Source organism: Lathyrus oleraceus, chromosome 7, assembly GCF_024323335.1.
Source record: "Lathyrus oleraceus cultivar Zhongwan6 chromosome 7, CAAS_Psat_ZW6_1.0, whole genome shotgun sequence".
NCBI lineage: Eukaryota > Viridiplantae > Streptophyta > Magnoliopsida > Fabales > Fabaceae > Lathyrus > Lathyrus oleraceus.
This window is the reverse complement of record NC_066585.1, coordinates 445,520,032-445,532,908: the sequence shown is the minus strand read 5'-3', so window position 1 is coordinate 445,532,908 and position 12,877 is coordinate 445,520,032.

The following is a 12,877-nucleotide window of genomic DNA, read 5'->3' as shown; positions in this document are numbered from 1 at the left end:
TGTTACTACCATTTCCTTCTTCGAACACCATTAGATTGGTCTTTCACCGAACGTAAAGATGTATCAAGTTGTATACTTTCTATCATATTTATCTCCACACCAATTAGAATCGGTAAAACCGAGCAAACACCATTTTTTGCCCGTGTCCATTACGGGAAAAAGAATCCCCTAGCCAATAGATCCTTTGGTATATCTTAGAATCCTCTTGACTACTTTCAAGTGAGACGCCTTTGGACTTTCCATGAATCTACTAACAATACCGACACTAAATGCCAAATATGACAACGTATTGCACAAGTAACACGAGGATCAAATCATCCTCCTATTCATCCTAATTCTTCGATAATTGTAGCATCTGTTCAGCTCGAGTCATAGAAGCATTACAATACTCCATTTCAAAATTTTCAAAATCTCAAACGCATACCTTCTTTGGTACATGAGCAGTCCCTTTTTCGACTTATGGAACTCAATGTCAAGGAAATATGCCATGAGACCAAAGTCGGTCATCTCAAACTCTTTCATAAGCTCACTCTTGAACTTAGAAATGCGCTCTTTGTCGCTTCCCATAATCAACAAATCATCTGGTATAGACAACGGATTATACCCATTTCAATTGTATCATTCTTCACATATACACCATGTTCGAATACACACTTCAGAAGCCAGACTCCTTTAACAAACCATATATCCTTTTGTTCCATGCTCTTGGAACTTGTTTCAAAACATACAACACTTTCTTCAACTTATAGAACTTTTACTCTTGGTTTCTCTCAAAAAAACCAGGGGTTTGTTCTTCATAAACTTCCTCTTCAAGTAGTCCATTCAAAAACACATATTTAAAATCCATTTGGTAGATGTACCAATTATTTTTATTCGCAATACCAATAACTAGTCTAATGGTTTCAACTCTAGTAACCGATGCAAATACCCCTTCAAAGTCTATGCCCTCTCATTGCAAGAATCCCTTTGCAACTAATTGAGTCTTATGTTGGAACAAAATTATTCATATATCTTAGATTTTGATGATAACAAAGTATTTAAAGAACAAATGGGTATGCTAATATATATTTAAGTGTGCAAGATCACAAACATAGATTAATCCTGATTGAAAGCATATATGGAGAAGCAATATTAGTCTGATTTTGATTTATCAGAATCTGATGATTCTGAAGTGATTCATTAGCCTCTGAAGGCATCTTCCTCTGAAGGTTCGGACTCTGGTCTCATGACTCGGCTTCTGATGATAACTCAAATTCTCAAAGGTTGAAGAACATTTGATCTGTACACTATACTAAAGCAGACTTGTCTTATCAAAGTACCAGATTTCTGGACAGAGTCAACTAGGGTTTTGTTTTTCAAGGCTCAAAGTATGATGAGTGACCTCTTAAGTATGTTCTACCTTTTGGTAGATACCTAGTATGTTGAAAGGTATTGTGAATGTTCACTTTATTTAGTGGACAATGCTTCAAACCATATGCTCTCTCCAACATCTCTTTTGGAATGCTTCTTCACTAAGTTTTCTCATGTGTCCAAGCTCTCCAATGACTCTTTCTCTACCTCTATAAAAAAAAGTTGCAGATTTGAATGAGATGGGCAACAACACATTACATAATCATGAGCATAACTCTGAGCTTTCATTTGTAATTGTTATTGCCTAAGATCTTAAGATTTCTTATCGTTGTTTATCTTTAAAATATTAAGAGGTTAAGAACCTTTGTGGCTGTTGTACAACTTCTATACTTCTGATTGTGTATCTAAGTGTAGTAGTTACCATTTATACTAAATTATTTGTTTAAAGTAGAGGAAGTCTCTTGCCTCCGTGCTTGAGTAAGGAAGTCTCTTGTATATGTACTTGAGAAAGGAAGTCTCTTTCTAGATTGATTGAGTACAAGTATCTTGAAATGTTGCTTGAGCAGAAGTCTCTTTCTGGGTTGATTGAGCATTGAAGTCTCTTGCAAGTGTGCTTGAGTAATTTGTAACTTATTTACTTAGAGTGAAAAGCCCTTGATGTGGCAATGAGACTGAACTACTCTTAGTTAAGGAGAGGAACCATGATAATCTTTGTGTGTTGCTAGCATTTACTTTTGAATATTTTATTTCCTCTGTTGTAAATAGTTTTGATATCAGACTATGAACATTGTTCAGAATCTGAACTTGCTGGTTCAAAAGTGAAACGAATTTTTGGCATACATAACTCATCCCCCCATTCTTGTTTATTTTTCTCACCTTCAGTTGGCATCAGAGCATAGTCTGTACTATACATTTAACTGTGGTACATAAAAGATATTGAGAAAAATACTATTTCCATCATGGTTGATAGTTCTAAAGTATTTAGCCATGTTTGAGGATCTCCTCATGGTAATAACAACCATGATCAAAGTACATCTGGTCAAAACAACTATATTGCTATACTACCAAGATTCAGTGCTGACTCCATTGAATTTGAAAGGTGGAAAATCAAGATGTACACTCACATCATTGGCATGGTTGATGAGTTATGGGATGTCTTGGAAGATGGAATTGACTTTCATGTCAATGGTGTTGGAGTGGTTTCTGAAAGAAAATCTCTCATTCTTGATCAGAAAAATATTTATAAAAAGCATCACAAAGTGAGAGGCATTCTTTTTTATGCTTTACCTCATTATGAGTATATAAATATTATTGATAAGTCTACTGCAAAGATTATCTTTGAATCTCTGTGTGCTACATATGAAGGTAATCAACAGGTTCAAGAAGCTAAATCTAATTTTCTAGTTCAGCAATATGAGTTGTTCAGAATAAAAAATGAGTCCCCGGAAACGGCGGCAAATTTGATCCGCTGTCGCGCGCGGATCAAAAACGAGTATTTTTTACAAAACATAGTTAGTGACAAATTGACTCGGATTATCGTTCTCACAAGGATTCTTGAATGAATTAACCAATGATACTAACGATTAATGGGGTTTTGGTTGGTTTAGGATTCAATTTTAAAAAATAGATTAAAATAAGTGATTATTGAAATACGCTGTAGCAACAATTTACTGATTCAGTCTTTGCCTATCATCGACTATCGTAATTCCAACCGCAAATTAACTATTCCTATTCGATTATAATATCAACTGACAAGCGTAATTGATAGTATAAGTTGTATGTTCCTATTATCCGAATTAAGCAAACGGGATTAAGTTTCATGAATTAAGCAAACATGAATTAAACGGACTCGATAATGAATTAAGCAAACGAAATCGTGACTATAGTTAGGATCACACAATCAATCAGATTAAATCAATATAGCATATGTAAATCGGATTAAGCAAACAAAATACATATATTAATATTGAAAGGAATAAAAAACCTGAATACGAATTACTAAAATCTCAAGGTATCGGAACCCAAATACAGCAAATTGTTTGGATCGATTAGTTCTTCATGAGAATTCTTGCCAAAGCTTTCAAGTATTTCGTGAATAGTGATGATCCTAATGTTATGCGGCTGCTAGATATATGGAAAACAAGGAATTTGGTTTACAACCCAACTGGATCTAAAACATAACCCAAGCCCAAAACTAATGACCCAAAACTTAAATAAAACTAATGCTGCAACTTCAACGACTTTTCTGGCCCTGCTACATTCTGATTCAACTCTCGACTTCTGAACAAAAGTTGTAGATCTTTTTCTTAGCTTTCCATCAACTGGTAGCACATCTCAATCCGATACTCCTAGCTCAAGATATGTTTTTTCTCGCGAAAGCTGCTAATGCTGAAAATTAAATAAGTGCAAAAATAACATAACTTATAATAACACATTAAAAGTGAAAAATAACCAAACTAAAACATGGAAATGCATAAGTATAAATATAGAAGAACGTGCATCAAAATGCACTGATCAAATTCCCCCACACTTGAACTTTTGCACTCCGAGCAAAATTTAAAATAAAATAAAGAAAATACAAATACATCATTAGTTACTCATCCTAGGCTACAAGTCTTCTTCGGTTAAGTTTGCATCGATAGGTACTACTCTTGCACATTAAGGATATCGTAGGAACACTAATCCACAATTGTGCAGTCATAAACCTCCCGAATACACAAATCAACTCGAATCATGTTATTATGTTAAAGCCTAACTTACTCATCCTTCTTTTTGCTCTTTTTCGTTCAGGCGCAATCACATTAAGCCCGTTATCTCCAAACACCCATAGCAAGGCGACCGGTTAGTGACTCTGATCCTTTTTGCATGGGATTCTAGTACTTACGTGACATAACCCTATACTTACTCAGTTGTAGTTGCGGGGGATCAGACCATAATCTGCCCTACCAAGTTCAGTACCAGAAACCGCTGAACTAATTGACAACTAGTCTTATTTTCAATTTTTTTTGAAAGTTCCACAACCGTTGGGTTAAGTGACCGGGTGAGGGTCACCAAACTTAGAAGGTGAATTCCCTTTTCTTTTTTTTTTCTTTTTCGGAACACTCACTTATATTCATCGGCTTCCCTGCGTAGAGTGTGTGTGAGATGGTGCTGACTGCTAAAATAAACTACTCAAGAGCTGTCAGAGAATGAGAATTTAAGGTTAAAACATAATAAGAATTTGAATCAATTTCCATATGCAGGAGACTTACGGTGTTAAAACAATACCGATCTTGTGAATTTTTCCCAAGTCTCCACAAACTCGACTCAAAGTAACCTATAGCCTAAAACTTTCAACAAAAATGCATTTTTTTTTAAAGAAAACAAAAACAAAACAAAACAAAGAACAAAAACAAAGAAAATAAAATATTCCCTCCCCCACACTTAAAATATGCATTGTCCTCAATGAAAGAAACAAACATAAAATAAGAGAGAGAAGAGAGAGGAAAGAACACACCCGAGTAGTCAAGGAGGATATGTGATCACATAAGCAGCCTTTCCCAAAGAGATATATTTTACATTTTCTTCTTCCAAAGTGGGGATGTCATGGAATAGCTTTGGGTAATATCCATTGAACATGAATTTTTTATTAGTATATTCGCCTCTTATTACAGGATCAAAGAATCTTCTAAAAGTAAAAGTGTCAAATGGACACGTGAAGGTGATCTGATCTGGAATGTCAGCCAATGTCCAACCAAATGCCTTTTTATGCTTCCTTAAAACCTGCAAAAGCTTATTTTCTTGATCAAAATCAAGGTTAGAAGAAATTACAGTCGGTAGTTTTTCATTCATCTCTAAATAAGCATATTTCATATTTTCAGGAAGTTGCTTCAGCTCGAGAGAAGGTGGCTGCTCAATAGAAAGAGTGTTTGGGGCAGCCGGGATGTCAAGATTTTTATCTATATGAACAACTTTATTTGCAACCTCATCTGCAGTAAGAATATCAACTTGCAAGACAGCCTCAATTTCAGCACAAACAGAGCAAATTTTAGTTTCAGTACAAATATCACAAGAATAAACATCATCAAAACCAGACAATGATGGAAAATCAGATGCAAACAAATCACTACAAGTATCATCAACAATTTCGGAAAACAAATCTATTTGAAAAACAAAATGTTCTTCCAAGGATTGTTGGTTTGATCCTTGAGCTTGTTGCATGGCATTCACTAAAGTGGCAAGCTGCCCAATCTGTGTTTGCAAAGTCTTTAATGTAGAATCTACTTGTTGTTGAAACTGGAGATTATTTGCAGCCATTTATTTGACAATATCTTCTAGTGAAGGTCCAGAAGGTGCAGAGCACACAACCTCAAATTCCTCCAGATGCTCATGCAGATCCTCACCTGCAAGACCACTAAACCTTGGAAACAAGTGTATTAAACCAGATTTCAATTCAAAAGGAACCGAAACATCAATTAACATCAGGAGCAGCAAACTGCCTTAATGTTCTTTGATCATCCATGTAATAAAAAAAAACACAGAAATACCAACTATGTCCGAAATAGACAAAAACAAATAGAAAGAAGAAAAATGATTAAAATAAATTCAGAAAAATACAAAAGCACCAAACTTAATCTAATGACGTGAAATAAAAAATTTGAGATTTTTTTTTGGATTTTTTCGACACTATGAAAACAGTAAAAAATTAATTAAAAATAGAAAAACAAGGAATTTGGCAAATTTGACGTCAGAACACACAATACTTAAAACAAGAATCCTCGGCAAAAAACTTAAAACACACAATACTTAAAACTAAACTATTGGCTAATTCGACAAGAATCCCCGACAACGGCGCCAATTTGATCGGCTGTCGCGCGCGGATCAAAAACGAGTATTTTTGACAAAACGTAGTTAGCGACAAATTGACTCAGATTATCGTTCTCACAAGGATTCTTGAATGAATTCACCAATGATAGTAATGATTAATGGGGTTTTGGTTGGTTTAGGATTCAATTAAAAAAATAGACTAAAATAAGTGATTATTGAAATAAGCTGTAACAACAATTTACTGATTCGGTCTTTGCCTATCATCGACTATCGTAATTCCAACCGCAGATTAACTATTCCTATTCGATTATAATATCAACTAACAAGCGCAATTGATAGTATAAGTTGTATGTTCCTATTATCCGAATTAAGCAAACGAGATTAAGTTTCTTGAATTAAGCAAACATGAATTAAACGGACTCGATAACGAATTAAGCAAACGAAATCGTGACTAGTTAGGATCACACAATCAATCGGATTAAATCAATATAGCATATGTAAATCGGATTAAGCAAACAAAATACATATATTAATATTGAAAGGAATAAAAAACCTGAATACGAATTACTAAAATCTCAAGGTATCGGAACCCAAATACAGCAAATTCTTCATGAGAATTTTTGCCAAAGCTTTCAAGTATTTCGTGAATAGTGATGATCCTAATGTTATGCGGCTGCTAGGTATATGGAAAACAAGGAATTTGGTTTACAACCCAACTGGATCGAAAACATAACCCAAGCCCAAAATTAATGATCCAAAACTTAAATAAAACTAATGCTGCAACTTCAACGACTTTTCTGGCCCTTCTACATTCTGATTCAGCTCTTCACTTCTGAACAAAAGTTGTAGATCTTTTTCTTAGCTTTCCATCGACTGGTAGCACATCTCAATCCGATACTCCTAGCTCAAGATATGATTTTTCTCGCGAAAGCTACTAATGCTGAAAATTAAATACGAAAATTAAATAAGTGCAAAAATAACATAAATTATAAAAACACATTAAAAGTGAAAAATAACCAAATTAAAACATGGAAATGCATAAGTATAAATATAGAAGAATGTGCATCAAAATGCACTGATCAGTAATCAACAGGTTCAAGAAGCTAAATCTAATTTTCTAGTTCAGCAATATGAGTTGTTCAGAATAAAAAATGATGAGAACGTTGAATCTACATTCTCAAGATTTCAAGTTATTGTGTCTGGACTTTAGGTCTTGAATAAGAGTTATACCATTGTGGATCATACCAAGAAGATTCTTCGGAGTCTTCTTGTCAACTACAGACCCAAATTGACTTCTATTCAATAGGCTAAAGATTTAAACTCTTTAAGTATTGAAGGTCTTATTAGAAAACTCCAAAGTCATGCAATGGAGTTAAATGGAGATGAGCCTAAAAAGCAAGTAAAAAATATGGATTTAAAATTTGTTTGGAGATCTGAGAAATCCTCTCAAAAGCTCAAAGAATCCACTCATGATGAAGCTTCTGATGAAGAGTCTGATGATGATGAATTAGCCTTTATCATCAAAAGATTTAAATACTTGGCCAGGAAGAAAAGCAGTTTCTCTAGTAAGAGAGATAACTTCAAAGGGTCAAATTATGGGAGTAAAGATCAGGATGACAGTTACAACTGTAAAAAGTCTGGTCATTTCATTGCTAAATGTTCTGATCTTCAAAAAGATAAAATAAAAAGTTAGAGCTTCTAGAAGAAAAATTTCAGAAACAAGTTCAAGAAAAGTCTCATGGCAACATTGGAAGAACTTGACTATGAAGGAGAAGATGAAGAAATCAATCTTACTTTGATGGCATTAACTTTCTCAGACTCAGAATGTGAAGTTGATTCTGACACTGAGTTAAAAGACATGGAACATGTATTTTATAATCTCTCCAAATCTGATTTAAGTATTCTATGTCATGATCTTATGGAACGATGCCAATAGAAAGCCAACCATATAAAAACATTAAAGATGCAATGTGATCTTTTAAAAGATGAGCTAAATATTTCTAAAGAAAAAATTGAAAATCTTGAGAAAGAACAAATTGCTTTAATGAAAAGTATGTCTAACAAACCTCTAGATAAAAATGAATTAGCTCTTCAAATTTTCATTATATCTAGTTATGATAGAACCAAAATTACTTCCATGATTTATGGAGTGAGTAAGAGCAAAAGGGAAGGTCATGGCTACATTAGAAACCTTAAAATCTAAGGACTAATATCTTGATGAAACCATCATATCCTTCTTCTTCAAGCACTTCTAAAAACGGGTTGAATGCTTACTTTATGTTTGTTGCTGAAACTGGTAGAATTCTAAATCAATCAGAACATGTGATAAATAACACATAAATTATGAAGGATTCAAGATCTCGGAATCAAGGGTCAAAAGTTATAAGAAAATTATAACCTAAAACTCTCATATCAAAGATCTTGAAAAACTCAGAACCCAAAGTTATTATATCTAAAGTCCCTAGAGGTTCAGAAGTCAAGGTTAAGACTTATCCTAGAAAATTAGTCTGGAAGGAGTCTAAACCTTACTATAAGGCTAAGGCACAAAGCAAGAAGAAGCCCTATAAGACTAACCTCAGAGGACCCATAAAAGTATGGATACCAAAGAATGAGATTGTTTTTTCTACAAATATGCTCAAAGGAAAGAACAACGAAACAACTGCTCTAGGACAGTGGTTTCTTACAACCTTTAACAAGAAGAAGGCCTACATCCCAAATCCTAACTTTGAAGGAGGAATGAGATGTGGAATCTGGAAGAAACCAGTAAGACAAGATTACTAGTACTGGGAAGACTAAAATTTTCCCACAAGTGAACGAGTGCTTCAAATTCTTGGTCATGTCTCTGAAGTTTATCAAGTTGTTATGAGAAGTCTGAAGAGACTTCTGATGGTTTAAAGAGGATTATTGTTGGAATCATATCGTTCCTCTTGAATAATCTCGATAGTTGTTATAGCAAAGAAAACTTGGTAAATAAAATATTTTTATATCAGAAACTGATGGTGTTTAGAAGCTACATTGATCATAAGCTCCTTAACAAGTTCTTATGAACAAATAGCCTTTGAAGCATCACAACCTCTAATATCATGAATACGAGTATCAACCTCTGTTGGGTTTACAAATGGTCGCTTCGCAGTAACTACCTTCGACACCTGTCCCGCTATGTGTCATTAATGTGAAACGCCTTTTGACATGTGGAGTGAATCTGTTGGGTAAATATTTCCTCTCTTTTTGGTTACGTTGTAGTTAAGTTTTTCTCTTTTAGTGTTTAAAATTTGTTTTTCACTAAAAAACACTTCATTTATATTAGAATCATATACCTCACTACTTCACTGCCTACACTTTTTCTCTCTCTAACCTTCTCTGGAAAACCCCTTTTCAAAAATAACCCTGAAACCCTAAAACTTTGTTCACCGATGGCATCCTCTTCAAATGCACACATCATCGACAAATTTGGAAAAAATATGATTATCAAGCCCAAGACCATAGATTTGAATCAAGATGATCTAAAGCTTCTGGTAGAACAGATTGTCGACTTTGACTCATTCAATCAAAATGGGTATGATCTTTGGAGTTTCTTCATAGTTCAAGAGTAGTCTCTTATCTTTGATATGTTGAATGTTCTTACATATCCTTATCTTGTGAAAGATTTATAGGTTAGGGAAAAAGTTTTTGATGAACTTGTTGAATGTGAGGAACTTAGACTTCTGGTGGAAAATGATAGTTCCTTGAAGGGAAAGGCAAGGAAAGACGTAGGTTTAAAGAGGTTGAAATATGATCTACTGTAATGGGTGTTGATATGGTCATTACTTAGAAAACGATTGCTAAACTATTATGTTCACCAAACTCTGGTAGATTTTTTATGGGCACCAAAGACAATAGTCCTGAAGTATATGCTATCACGTGGTGTTTATTTGATGATGCTGATAATTTATGTTCTTCTAAATTCAGAAAGGTCAAGAACATGAAGAAGGTTTTTCAGGTTTATATTCAAAATTTTAATTGGTCATCTGATTCCCAGAGAAGGAAGTTCTGATCAGATTTCATGGGATCACAAACACTTCATTTTCTACCTAAAGAATGAAGACAAGATAAATCTATCAGGTTACATTTTCAATCATCTTTATGAAGCCATCAAGGACAACATGAAGCTTATTATGAAGAATGTTCCATATGCTAGATTGTTGTCATAATTGTTCTTTCAGGGACGTCTAATTGATACCCTTAAAAACTTATCTAACAATGTAGATCTATATGAGATTTATGGAAATATCTTATTTGATTTTGTTTTGACTAACATGAATTTGATGAAGAAAAGTGCTCTCGTTGCTTGAAAGATTCCTCTCTCTATTAGATGTATCAAGTTTGATTATCTTGATGATCATCCTAATGTCGTGGCACAAAAAATACCTGAGCACAAGGAACGCTAAAAAAATAAACAAAACAGAGTCACCACCGAACTTTATTTATTCCCAAAGAAGGAAAGGGAAAATATCGATAAAACCCACAAAAAATAAAAAGAAATGATCGTCGCAACCAAATCGGGTTCAGGAGTCAGTTATGCAAGGGGAATGTATTAGCACCCCTCACATCTGTTGTACTCAACAGGACCCATTTAGTTAGTTTTATGTTAGAGTGTGAGTGTGATATCATTTGCGAACTTATACTTATCGAGTGAGGAAAAATAAAGAAAGAAAGGAAAGACTTAGGTTTTTTTAAATATTAATGTGCCTGACAAGATTTCGTAATCTTACTTCTACGTATCTTCAGGTGTTATGATGAACTCAAGGCATATGTAGTTCTACTAAAAAAGAACTACTGGATGAATTTGTTTTAAAGAGACCGGTGCTTGGATCACATTTGAGCGGTTAAACATTTACTTTTTGCTCGCTCTTGAAGGTTGAAGTCTTTATTTGTTGTGCGTCGAAATGGATGTAACATATTCTTTTCTGAAAATATTTTCGTGGTTGCATAAGGGAGGAAAACAAATTTGATGAGTTTGAGTTTATTTTATGTGAAGACAGGCATCCAAGTAGGAAGCTCTACTATAGTGCTCAAATGCCTTAAAGGAAGAGGCCTAAGTCTAATCACTCTATTTTCATCCAAAAGTTTATTTATGAAAATGTATGGTAAATTAGGTCAAATTTCATTAAAGGAAGATGATTATTCAGACATGGAGCTCTACTGTAGTATCCAGATAATCGGGAAAGAATAGATCGATACCCAATCAATCTTTTTCTTCTATAAGAGAAATGACCTAATTCTGGTAATTATTGTGTTTTAATATGAAAGTCGAATGTTTGAACATGGAGCTCTACAACAGTTTCCTAACATTCAAAAAAATAGAAAATCTAAACCTAATTAATTTCTTCCATTTTTATTGTGAAAAATCTTTAAAAATATGGGGACGACTTGACGTTGGATCAAGTGTCCAAAGTTGATTTATGAAAAGAATTTGGATGTGGTGGGGGTATACTCGACATTGCATTCTATTTGGATTTGATTTGGAAAAAAGACTCGACGTTGGACCGAGTGTTTGCTTTTTGTTCTTTTTCTAAAAAGGATTTATTTTAATTTCTGGAATTAACAATCAACTGATACAATAAAGTAAATGAAAGCAATAAATTTATTACACAATTTCAGCAATGGGGTATAATTTGTTGAATGGGGATATAACACAATAAGTTAAACAATAAAAATCTAAAAGAATCTCGTTGTAAGAACACCCAAGAGAAAGCCAAGGGACTCAAAGTAAAAATCAAGAAATCCGAACTACATAATTTAGCGCTATGTTAAGAAATCGTAAAGTGATTCATGTAGGAATCACCCTATCAGAGGCCGGTCAACAAAACTCTATACGTGTAAGAAATTTCCAAAGTTAAATTGAATTTTTAAATTCAAAATTGCTACGCATCTGTGAAAAAACCGAATTTAAGCGACAAGAAAAAATAAAAACTAAACTACAAGAATTTAAAAACCGATCGAACGTTTAAATCATTTTTTATTTAATAACAAATAACTATTTAATCAATAAATAAATATAATAATAATAATAATAAAACCATAATAATAATAATAATACTCAACAAAAATAAATAAATAATAAAATAATAATAATAATTAACAATAATAATAATAACAATAAATAGATGAATGAGATTTTAATTTTCAAAATTCCACAACCACCACTCTTGTAGTTGCATGTGGCAGAGGAAAATAATAAATAAAAAAGGAACATTTTTCTATGCTTCTCATCTCCCTCGTCTTACTCACTCTCGTATCTTTTTTTTTTCTATAACAACAACAACAACTTTTAAGCAAACAAATAAAAACCATTTTTTTCTTAATTCAAACAAACAAAAATCAACTTTAAAGAGCAAACCAAAACAAAATCAAACATACAATACAAAAAATCCTAACGATTTAAGCAAAGCGAAAACGTAAATGAAGAACGGAAAAAAATAAGTTACTGAATCGAAAGCTCGACTGTAGATTCGACGGTAGTAACGTATTGTTGTGTTTGAGGGTGTCACTTGGAGTATGGTGTTGTTGACGTCGGTGTAGAAGGGTGTTGGTCACACGAGTTTTTGCACGGCGGATTGGTAGTGTTGTTGACAACCGTGTTGTATTTTTTTGAAAGAAAAAAGATTTCTTAAGTTTTGTTATTGATGAAGATATGGTGTTGAAGTGTTTGTATGTGTCTTGTTATTTTAAGATGAAGATA